Genomic DNA, 14,325 nt, shown 5'->3' with positions numbered 1-14,325 from the left:
TGCTAACCACTATACTGTCACATGTCAGTGAGCCATGTGCAAAGAACATGAGATAGATTATCAATATGTCAATATCGAGGGTGCAAAACTGTGCTGAAGCACACCACACAACAACCACGAGATACTTTTCCCATGGTTAACTGTCATTCACTCACTCTGTAGGAAATGTCTTGCGCGCACACACACACACACACACACACACACACACACACACACACACACACACACACACACACACATTGGTAAATTGATTGCTTAGTGCTATCCAATCAGATCATCACAAGCTGTTCCTCCAAATATTTTAGTGTCAGGGGGGCAGAAAATACATTAAACTTATCTGTTAATCCTCTGAAAATGCTCCTTTGTTAAATATATACTGTTTTATTTTTATGTGAAAAAAATTGAGAAATATGTATGTAATAACTTTTTAAATCAGTGGGAGATAGATCTATAATATATCAAATTTTATGCTAACCTTGCTGATATTATTTTGACATTACTGGTGAAATGTTTTGTAATTGATGTTATATTACTTTTGTGAAATGTAATTTGAAATCTTCCCATATATGATTACTTCACAGCATGTGACCATTTTTGTGCAAGTTCACATTAGCGTCACAGTTAATTCAATTGGCTAGACACCAGTTACACCTGACAGCTGTAAATATTTTGTAACGACTCATCTCTTTTTTGTATCACTCTCTTTACTTTTGATTCCTTGCCCTCAACCATGAGGTTTTGCTTACAATCTCTTTATAACCAAGATAAATACAAATACCTTGATAAGATAGTACGGCCATTTCTTAGAATGGAGTCAGATAAACATGAAACATACAGTAGGTCTATTCACATACACAAATAATAAAACACAAGATGCAAGACACGAGACATGTACATTCACATTTTTAAGTAGTACCACAGTTTTTCATCTTACACGCACACACACACCTCTCATCCCCACCCCTACCTTCTACAAACATAAATACACGCACACACACACACACACACACACACACACACACACACACACACACACACACACACTTAACACCAGTTCTCTGTCCTGTGTTCCCCATCCCACGACCGACCCCCTTCCCAGCTCTGCTCACAGCTTCGTTTTATTTTTTTTATCTTCGGACATTATCTTTTCTATGGCCAAATGATATTTCAAAAATTCTTCCCATGTCTGTAAAGATTCTGGTTTTCACCATTGTTTTAAAATGAGCTTCTTATAAAGGCAGAGAAAACCACAATCTGCCATCTTGGACATCTTCTTTTTTCATGTGAATTCAATTTAGTAACGACTACGATCTACATTAGAACTAGTTTCTGTTATGACTAGGCTAAGCAGGGATAGTCTTTTCTGCTCCCTTTGTTAATGATGAAACAGTGGCACAGTGCACCCATCCCATCGACAAGCTGCACAGAAACTCAGCACGTGACAGGGTGTGTTTTCAGCTGTGACGTTGTCACTCACAGTGATTGAGCAGAGGGCACACACACAAGCACACACGCACGCACACACACACACGCACACACACTATACGATGACATTTTTTGACATTTTTTGACATTTTTATGACATAGTATACGATGATGTTTTTTGACATTTTTATGCCTTACAATACTATGACATTTTTATGCCAAACTATACAATAAAGTTTTTTGATATTTTTATGCCAAACTATACAATAAAGTTTTTTGATATTTTTATGCCAAACTATACTTTGATGTTTTTGGACAATTTTATGCCTTTGTATACTATGACATTTTTATACCATACTATATTATGATGGTTTTTTTTTTTTACATTTTCATGCCTTCCTATACTATGACATTTTTATGCCTTAATATAAAAGGACTTTTTATACCTTAGTATACTATGATGTTTCTATGTCTTAGTATACTATGACTCTTTGAATGGCAGCATGGTGACGCAATGGTTAGAGCTGTGGGTTCAAGTCCCGGGCATGGAGACATACTGTATGGCGTTGCATGTTCTCCATATACCTGCCTCAGTTTTGTCCAGGTACTCTGGTTTCATCCCACAATCCAAAAATATGCGCATTACGTTAAATGGCGAAACCAATGTATTAGTATAATGTGACGTTTTATGACATACTATGATAGACTATGACTCTTTCTGGACATTTTTATGCCTTACCAAACTATGACGTTTTATGACAATTTTATGGCATACTATACTATCATGTTTTTTGAGAATTTTATGCCATACTATACTATGACTTTTTTCAACATTTTTATTCCTTAAAACACTGCAGCGCTTTCATTTCTGACGATACTTTGATGTTCTCATGTTTTATGATGATATAAAGACACACACAACAGTACAATGGTTAGCACTAATGTTTCATAATGAGAAGGTTGTGAGTTCAAATCCCAGCCTTGGCCCTTTCTTTGTGGAGTTTGCATGATATCCCTGTGACTGTGTGGTTTCTCATGTCCAATGACATGCACAATACCTTGATTGGCAACTGTAACTGCCATTTTCATGCCTTACGATGATTTGAGAATTTTATGACATACTATACTATGACGTTTCTTGACATTTTTATGACTTAGTATACCATGATGTTTTTTGGCATTTTTATGCCACACTATACTATGACAGTTTTTGCCATTTTTATGCCTTACTATACTATGTTGTTGTATTCATTGCCATACTATGATATTTTTATGACCTTTTATGCCTTAATGTACTATGATGTTTTTTTGACGTTTTAATGCCACACTATACTATGACGTTTATTGGCATTTTTATGCCTTACTAGACTGTGTCGTTGTATTCCTTGCCATACTATGATATTTTTATGACCTTTTATGCCTTAATTTACTATGATGTTTTTTTGACGTTTTATGCCACACTACACTATGACATTTTTCAAATTTTTATGCCATGCTAAACTATGACTTTTATTGGCACTTTTATGCCTTTATATACTATGTCATTGTATTCCTTGCCATACTATGACATTTTTATGACCTTTTATGCCTTAATATACTATGATGTTTTTTTTTACGTTTTATGCCATTCTATACTATGACATTTTTTTTAACATTTTGGTGCCTTACTATACTATGTCGTCTTATGTCTTACCATACTATGAGGTTTTTAACACCTTTTATACCTTAATACACTATGATGTTTTTTTGACGTTTTATACCATACTATACTATGACATTTTTCAAATTTTTATGCCATACTATACTATGACTTTTTTTGCATTTTATACCTTTCTATACTATGTCGTCTTATGTCTTACCATACTTTGACGTTTTTAAAACCTTTTATGCCATAATATACTATGATGTTTTTTGACATTTCTATGCCTTTATATACTATGACGTTGTATTCCTTGCCATATTATGAGGTTTTTATGACCTTTTTTGCCTTAATATGCTATGATGTTTTTTTGACGTTTTTATGCCATACTATACGATGATGTTATATTCTTTGCCATACTATGAGGTTTTTAAGTACTTTTATGCCTTACTATACTATGTCGTTATATTCCTGGCCATACTATGAGGTTTTTAAGACCGTTTATGCCATACCATTCTGTGATGTTTTTTAAAATTTACACTATGTCGTCTTATGTCTTACCATACTATGACGTTTTTAACACCTTTTATACCTTCATATACTACGATGTTTGTTTGACATTTTATGCCATACTATATTAAGACTTTTAGTGGCATTTTTATGCCTTCCTATACTGTGACGTCTTATGTGTTACCATACTATGAGGTTTTCAAGACCTTTTATGCCTTTCTATACTATGATGTTTTTTTTAACATTTTATGCCATACTATACTATGATGTTTCTTGGCATTTTTTATACCTTTATATACTATGTCGTTGTATTCCTTGCCATACTATGACATTTTTATGACCTTTTATGCCTTAATATACTATGATGTTTTTTTTTATGTTTTATGCCATTCTATACTATGACGTTTTTTAAGATTTTGGTGCCTTACTATACGATGTCGTCTTATGTCTTACCATACTATGAGGTTTTTAACACCTTTTATACCTTAATACAATATGATGTTTTTTTGACGTTTTATGCCATACTATACTATGACATTTTACAAATTTTTATGCCGTACTAAATTGTGACTTTTATTGCATTTTTATGCCTTTCTGTACTGTGTCATTGTATTCTTTGCAATACTATTACAGTTTTACGACAGTTTTATGCCATACTATACTATGAACTTTTAATGCATTTTTATGACGTTATATACTATGTCGTTGCAGTGCTTGCCATATTATGATGTTTTTATGACCTTTTATGCCTTAATATACTATGATGTTTTTTTTACGTTTTATGCCATACTATACTATGACCTTTTTTTGCATTTTTATGCCTTTATATACTATGTCGTTGCAGTGCTTGCCATATTATGATGTTTTTATGACCTTTTATGCCTTAATATACAATCATATTTTTTGGACATTTTATGCCATACTATACTATGATGTTTTTTGGCACTTTTATGCCATACTAAACTATGAAATTTTTTTGCATTTTTATGCCGTTATATATGATGTCGTTGTATTCCTTGCCATATTATAATGTTTTAATGACCTTTTATGACTTAATATACTGTGATGTTTTTTTGATGTTTTATGCCTTACTATGCTATGACAATTTTATGCCATACTATACTATGACCTTTTTTTGCACCTTTATGCCATACTAAACCATGACATTTCTTGGCAATTGTATGACTTACTATACTATGTCGTCTGATGTCTTACCATACTATGACGTTTTTATGACCTTTTATGCCATAATATACTATCATGTTTTTTGGACGTTTTATGCCATACTATACTATGACATTTTTTGGCATTTTTATGCCTTTATATACTATGTCGTTGTATTCCTTGCCATACTATGACATTTTTCTGACCTTTTATGCCTTAATATACTATTATGTTGTTTTGACGTTTTATGCCATACTAAACTATGACGTTTTATAACATTTTTATGCCATACTAAACTATGACATTTTTTGACATTTTTATGCCTTACTCTACTATGTCATTTTATGCCTTACTATACTATGATGATTTAATCATGATTTATGTCTTCCTGTTGTGATGGAAATATGAAAATAAAAAGTTGACAAAATGATCAAGTTGTCTTTGTGTCTTTTAATACCATCTTTGCAAAAGATCAGGCTACAGTCCCAACACAGTATAACTTCAAACTGAGGTCGAATAAAGAGTTTCCATGCACTTTATAAAGAAAGGAATAAAGGAGGTATTTTTATGCCATACTATACTATGACGTTTTTATGACCTTTTATGCCATAATATACTATGACATTTTTTGGCATTTTTATGCCGTTATATACTATGTTGTTGTATTCATTGCCATATTATGATGTTTTTATGACCTTTTATGCCTTAATATACTATGATGTTTTTTTGACGTTTTATGCCATACTATACTATGACATTTTTTGGCATTTTTATGCCATACTAAACTATGACGTTTTTTGATAATTTTATGTAATACTATACTATGATGTTTTTTGACATTTTTATGCCATACTATACTATGACATTTTTTGGCATTTTTATGCCGTTATATACTATATCGTTGTATTCATTGCCATATTATGATGTTTAATGACCTTTTATGCCTTACTATACTATGATGTTTTTTTGACGTTTTATGCCATACTATACTATGACATTTTTTGGCATTTTTATGCCATACTAAACTATGACGTTTTTTTACATTTTTATACAATACTATACTATGACGTTTTTTTGCATTTTTATACAATACTATACTATGACGTTTTTTTGCATTTTTATGCCTTACTATACTATGTCGTCTCATGTCTTACCATACTATGAGGATTTTGAAACCTTTTATGCCTTAATATACTATGATGTTTTTTTGACGTTTTATGCCATACTATACTATGACATTTTTCAAATTTTTATGCCATACTAAACTATGACAGTTTTTTGCATTTTTATGCCGTTATATACTATGTCGTTGTATTCCTTGCCATATTATGATGTTTTTATGACCTTTTATGCCTTAATATACTATGATGTTTTTTGACATTTTATGCCATACTATACTATGACGTTTTTTGACACTTTTATGCCATACTATACTATGACGTTTTTTTGCATTTTTATGCCGTTATATACTATGTCGTTGTATTCATTGCCATATTATGATGTTTTTATGACCTTTTATGCCTTAATATACTTTGATGTTTTTTTGACGTTTTATGCCATACTGTACTATGACATTTTTTGGCATTTTTATGCCTTTATATACTATTTTGTTGTATTCCTTGCCATATTATAATGTTTTTATGACCTTTTATGCCATAATATAGTATGATGTTTTTTGACGTTTTATGCCTTACTATGCTATGTCGTTGTATTCCTTGCCATACTATGACATTTTTCTGACCTTTTATGCCTTAATATACTATTATGTTGTTTTGACGTTTTATGCCATACTAAACTATGACGTTTTATAACATTTTTATGCCATACTAAACTATGACATTTTTTGACATTTTTATGCCTTATTCTACTATGTCATTTTATGCCTTACTATACTATGATGATTTAATCATGATTTATGTCTTCCTGTTGTGATGGAAATATGAAAATAAAAAGTTGACAAAATGATCAAGTTGTCTTTGTGTCTTTTAATACCATCTTTGCAAAAGATCAGGCTACAGTCCCAACACAGTATAACTTCAAACTGAGGTCGAATAAAGAGTTTCCATGCACTTTATAAAGAAAGGAATAAAGGAGGTATTTTTATGCCATACTATACTATGACGTTTTTATGACCTTTTATGCCATAATATACTATGACATTTTTTGGCATTTTTATGCCGTTATATACTATATCGTTGTATTCATTGCCATATTATGATGTTTTTATGACCTTTTATGCCTTAATATACTATGATGTTTTTTTGACGTTTTATGCCATACTATACTATGACATTTTTTGGCATTTTTATGCCATACTAAACTATGACGTTTTTTTACAATTTTATGTAATATTATACTATGATGTTTTTTGACATTTTTATGCCATACTATACTATGACATTTTTTGGCATTTTTATGCCGTTATATACTATATCGTTGTATTCATTGCCATATTATGATGTTTAATGACCTTTTATGCCTTACTATACTATGATGTTTTTTTGACATTTTATGCCATACTATACTATGACGTTTTTTGACATTTTTATGCCATACTAAACTAATTCATTTTTTGGCATTTTTATGCCTTACTATACTATGACGTTTTTAGACATTTTTATACAATACTATACTATGACGTTTTTTGCATTTTTATGCCTTACTATACTATGTCGTCTCATGTCTTACCATACTATGAGGATTTTGAAACCTTTTATGCCTTAATATACTATGATGTTTTTTTGACGTTTTATGCCATACTATACTATGACATTTTTCAAATTTTTATGCCATACTAAACTATGACAGTTTTTTGCATTTTTATGCAGTTATATACTATGTCGTTGTATTCCTTGCCATATTATGATGTTTTTATGACCTTTTATGCCTTAATATACTATGACGTTTTTTGACACTTTTATGCCATACTATACTATGACGTTTTTTTGCATTTTTATGCCGTTATATACTATGTCGTTGTATTCATTGCCATATTATGATGTTTTTATTACCTTTTATGCCTTAATATACTTTGATGTTTTTTTGACGTTTTATGCCATACTATAGTATGACGTTTTTTTGACATTTTTATGCCATACTAAACTATGTCATTTTTTGGCATTTTTATGCCTTACTATACTATGTTGTCTTATGTCTTACCATACTATGATGTTTTTATGACGTTTTATGCCTTAATATACTATGATGTTTTTTTTGACATTTTAGGCCATACTATACTATGAGGTTTTTTGACATTTTTATACAATACTATACTATGACGTTTTTTTGCATTTTTATGCCTTACTATACTATGTCATCTCATGTCTTACCATACTATGAGGATTTTGAGACCTTTTATACCTTAATATTCTATGATGTTTTTTTGACGTTTTATGCCATACTATACTATGACATTTTTCAAATTTTTATGCCATACTAAACTATGACAGTGTTTTGCATTTTTATGCAGTTATATACTATGTCGTTGTATTCCTTGCCATATTATAATGTTTTTATGACCTTTTATGCCTTAATATACTATCATAATTTTTATGACATTTTATGCCATAATATACTATGACGTTTTTTTGCATTTTTATGCCGTTATATACTATGTCGTTGTATTCATTGCCATATTATGATGTTTTTATGACCTTTAATGCCTTAATATACTATGATGTTTTTTTGATGTTTTATGCCATACTATACTATGACATTTTTTGACATTTTTATGCCATACTATACTATGACGTTTTTTTTGCATTTTTATGCCTTACTATACTATGTCGTCTCATGTCTTACCATATTATGATGTTTTTATGACCTTTTATGCCTTAATATACTATGATGTTTTTTGGACATTTTATGCCATGCTGTACTATGACATTTTACAAATATTTATGCCATACTAAGCTATGGCATTTTTGACATTTTTATGCCTTCTTATAATGTGTAGTTGTATTCCTTGCCATATTATAATGTTTTTATGACCTTTTATGCCATAATATAGTATGATGTTTTTTGATGTTTTATGCCTTACTAAACTATGACGTTTTATAATATTTTTATGCCATACTAAACTATGACATTTTTTGACATTTTTATGCCTTACTCTACTATGTCATTTTATGCCTTACTATACTATGATGATTTAATCATGATTTATGTCTTCCTGTTGTGATGGAAATATGAAAATAAAAAGTTGACAAAATGATCAAGTTGTCTTTGTGTCTTTTAATACCATCTTTGAAAAAGATCAGGCTACAGTCCCAACACAGTATAACTTCAAACTGAGGTCGAATAAAGAGTTTCCATGCACTTTATAAAGAAAGGAATAAAGGAGGTATTTTTATGCCATACTATACTATTAGGTTTATTGGCATTTTTATGCCATACTAAACTATGACATTTCTTAGCAATTGTATGCCTTAATATACTATGTCGTCTTATGTCTTACCATACTATGACGTTTTTATGACCTTTTATGCCATAATATACTATGACATTTTTTGGCATTTTTATGCCGTTATATACTATATCGTTGTATTCATTGCCATATTATGATGTTTTTATGACCTTTTATGCCTTACTATACTATGATGTTTTTTTGACGTTTTATGCCATACTATACTATGACATTTTTTGGCATTTTTATGCCATACTAAACTATGACGTTTTTTGACAATTTTATGTAATACTATACTATGATGTTTTTTGACAATTTTATGCCATACTATACTATGACGTTTTTTTGCATTTTTATGCCGTTATATACTATGTCGTTGTATTCATTGCCATATTATGATGTTTTTATGACCTTTTATGCCTTAATATACTATGATGTTTTTTTTTGACATTTTATGCCATGACGACTATGACATTTTTCAAATATTTATGCCATACTATACTATGACGTTTTTTTGGCATTTTTATGCCGTTATATACTATGTCGTTGTATTCATTGCAATATTATGAGGAGTTTGAGACCTTTTATGCCTTAATATACTATGATGTTTTTTTGACGTTTTATGCCATACTATACTATGACATTTTTCAAATTTTTATGCCATACTAAACTATGACAGTTTTTTGCATTTTTATGCCATTATATACTATGTCATTGTATTCCTTGCCATATTATAATATTTTTATGACCTTTTATGCCTTAATATACTATCATATCTTTTGGACATTTTATGCCATACTATACTATGACGTTTTTTGACACTTTTATGCCATACTATACTATGACGTTTTTTTTGCATTTTTATGCCTTACTATACTATGTCGTCTCATGTCTTACCGTATTATGATGTTTTTATGACCTTTAATGCCTTAATATACTATGATGTTTTTTTGACGTTTTATGCCTTAATATACAATGATGTTTTTTTGACATTTTATGCCATACTATACTATGACGTTTTGACACTTTTATGCCATACTATACTATGACGTTTTTTTGCATTTTTATGCCGTTATATACTATGTCGTTGTATTCATTGCCATATTATGAGGATTTTGAGACCTTTTATGCCTTAATATACTATGATGTTTTTTTGACGTTTTATGCCATACTATACTATGACGTTTTTTTTGCATTTTTATGCATTACTATACTATGTCGTCTCATGTCTTACCGTATTATGATGTTTTCATGACCTTTTATGCCTTAATATACTATGATGTTTTTTTTTGACATTTTATGCCATGACGACTATGACGTTTTTCAAATATTTATGCCATACTAAACTATGGCATTTTTGACATTTTTATGCCTTTATATAATGTGTAGTTGTATTCCTTGCCATATCATAATGTTTTTATGACCTTTTATGCCTTAATATACTATAATGTTTTTTGGACATTTTATGCCATGCTGTATATGACATTTTTCAAATATTTATGCCATACTAAACTATGGCATTTTTGACATTTTTATGCCTTTATAAAATGTGTAGTTGTATTCCTTGCCATATTATAATGTTTTTATGACCTTTTATGCCATAATATAGTATGATGTTTTTTGACGTTTTATGCCTTACTATGCTATGACAATTTTATGCCATACTATATGATGACCTTTTTTTTGTATTTTTATGCCTTACTATACTATGTCGTTGTATTCCTTGCCATACTATGACATTTTTCTGACCTTTTATGCCTTAATATACTATGATGCTTTTTTGACGTTTTACGCCTTACTATACTATGTCATTTTATGCCTTACTATACTATGATGATTTAATCCTGATTTATGTCTTCCTGTTGTGATGGAATGAATGTGATGGTTGTGTGGAAATATGAAAATAAAAAGTTGACAAAATGATCAAGTTTTCTTTGTGTCTTTTAATACCATCTTTGCAAAAGATCAGGCTACAGTCCCAACACAGTATAACTTCAAACTGAGGTCGAATAAAGAGTTTCCATGCACTTTATAAAGAAAGGAATAAAGGAGGTATTTTTATGCCATACTATACTATTAGGTTTATTGGCATTTTTATGCCATACTAAACTATGACATTTCTTAGCAATTGTATGCCTTAATATACTATGTTGTCTTATGTCTTACCATACTATGACGTTTTTATGACCTTTTATGCCATAATATACTATGACATTTTTTGGCATTTTTATGCCGTTATATACTATATCGTTGTATTCATTGTCATATTATGATGTTTTTATGACCTTTTATGCCTTAATATACTATGATGTTTTTTTGACGTTTTATGCCATACTATACTATGACATTTTTTGGCATTTTTATGCCATACTAAACTATGACGTTTTTTGACAATTTTATGTAATACTATACTATGATGTTTTTTGACATTTTTATGCCATACTATACTATGACGTTTTTTTTGCATTTTTATGCCGTTATATACTATGTCGTTGTATTAATTGCCATATTATGATGTTTTTATGACCTTTTATGCCTTAATATACTATGATGTTTTTTTGACGTTTTATGCCATACTATACTATGACGTTTTTTGACATTTTTATGCCATACTAAACTAATTCATTTTTTGGCATTTTTATGCCTTACTATACTATGTTGTCTTATGTCTTACCATACTATGAGGATTTTGAGACCTTTTATGCCTTAATATACTATGATGTTTTTTTGACGTTTTATGCCATACTTTACTATGACGTTTTTTTGCATTTTTATGCCGTTATATACTATGTCGTTGTATTCATTGCCATATTATGATGTTTTTATGACCTTTAATGCCTTAATATACTATGATGTTTTTTTGACGTTTTATGCCATACTATACTATGACATTTTTTGACATTTTTATGCCATACTAAACTAATTCATTTTTTGGCATTTTTATGCCTTACTATACTATGTTGTCTTATGTCTTACCATACTATGAGGATTTTGAGACCTTTTATGCCTTAATATACTATGATGTTTTTTTGACGTTTTATGCCATACTTTACTATGACGTTTTTTTGCATTTTTATGCCGTTATATACTATGTCGTTGTATTCATTGCCATATTATGATGTTTTTATGACCTTTAATGCCTTAATATACTATGATGTTTTTTTGACGTTTTATGCCATACTATACTATGACATTTTTTGACACTTTTATGCCATACTATACTATGACGTTTTTTTTTGCATTTTTATGCCTTACTATACTATGTCGTGTCATGTCTTAACATATTATGATGTTTTTATGACCTTTTATGCCTTAATATACTATGATGTTTTTTTTGACATTTTATGCCATGCTGTACTATGACATTTTTCAAATATTTATGCCATACTAAACTATGGCATTTTTGACATTTTTATGCCTTTATATAATGTGTAGTTGTATTCCTTGCCATATCATAATGTTTTTATGACCTTTTATGCCTTAATATAATATAATGTTTTTTGGACATTTTATGCCATGCTGTACTATGACATTTTTCAAATATTTATGCCATACTAAACTATGGCATTTTTGACATTTTTATGCCTTTATATACTATGTAGTTGTATTCCTTACCATATTATAATGTTTTTATGACCTTTTATGCCATAATATAGTATGATGTTTTTTGACGTTTTATGCCTTACTATGCTATGACAATTTTATGCCATACTATACGATGACCTTTTTTTTGTATTTTTATGCCTTACTATACTATGTCGTTGTATTCCTTGCCATACTATGACATTTTTCTGACCTTTTATGCCTTAATATACTATGATGTTTTTTTTGACATTTTATGCCATGCTGTACTATGACATTTTTCAAATATTTATGCCATACTAAACTATGGCGTTTTTGACATTTTTTTGCCTTTATATAATGTGTAGTTGTATTCCTTGCCATATCATAATGTTTTTATGACCTGAAGACATCACTTAATTACATAAATGAAATACTCATAGTAAAATGCAACTTCATTAAAGCAACATGCTTCTTAAAATTCTATATGTTTGTTTATGATTTTCTTTATAATTTCTAATTAAATTTAACAACACATGTCTTACATTTATATTTACATACATAATGAACCCATACTTACAGGTTTTGGGATGGATATGTATTGTCTATGATAATGTATATAATACAACCCTATAATATAAACAGACTTACTAAAATATATGTTTGTATTAGTTAGACATATATGTCAATATATGATATTGTTCCAATTTCTAACAGGTTTCACATGTGATTTTTTATATAGGCTATACTCTATATACAGTACATACACTGTTGCCCATAAAGTTGGAATAATTTTCTTTTCAGACATAAACCTCTGTTTATTCCCATTTAAATGCATCAGTAATCACTTTTGACCAGGTGCAATGATTACATTATGTGTCCCAATTACCCAGGTGAAATGAAATAAATCACATTGTCACAATCATTTCATGGAAAGAGGTAAAAAATATTTTATTCCAACTTTATGATCAACAGTGTATATGATTTTACTTCATATGTAGGCCTACATACATTTCATATATGGAAATTCAACACATGTACACATATTACATTTGCATATTGGTATTTCAGAATGTAAATTCAGATCTTATATGTTAATAAACCATTTGGTTGACAGCATTAAAAAGTCAATCTCTTTGTTTTGGAGGGGTGGCAGGGTTATTGCATCCCTATCAATTTTGAGACCAAACCTACACCCTTGAGTACAGATTTAAGTGCTGACTTCTGGTTTGACTGAATGCTGTCTTCTAGTGGCAAATATGAGAACAGCAAAGAGTCAGAGCCATTTGAGCACAACATATCACTGCATGAAAGACAGGAAGAGACTGATGATGGTGCCATTTGTATAGTGCCTGTTGCCTATATTGAGGATAATGTACTACAATTTAGAATATGTCTCAGCCGCCATTAGAGCAGCAATAACCTATACTTTTATAATATCAATAGATCACATGACCACGTCCACTGGCAGCAGGAGCTGTTTAATATGGAAAAGCTTTGATTAACCAACTGCTGCTACATTGTGAACTCTGTAACTGCAGTGAGGCATTAAGCAGCTAAAGAGCCTAAAAGAGAGTGAGCAGTAGCAAACCAACCAATACAACCAAATGAATGATAATGT

This window comes from Seriola aureovittata, chromosome 3, assembly GCF_021018895.1.
Source record: "Seriola aureovittata isolate HTS-2021-v1 ecotype China chromosome 3, ASM2101889v1, whole genome shotgun sequence".
In the NCBI taxonomy this organism is placed as follows: domain Eukaryota; kingdom Metazoa; phylum Chordata; class Actinopteri; order Carangiformes; family Carangidae; genus Seriola; species Seriola aureovittata.
This window is presented reverse-complemented; position numbering follows the sequence as displayed.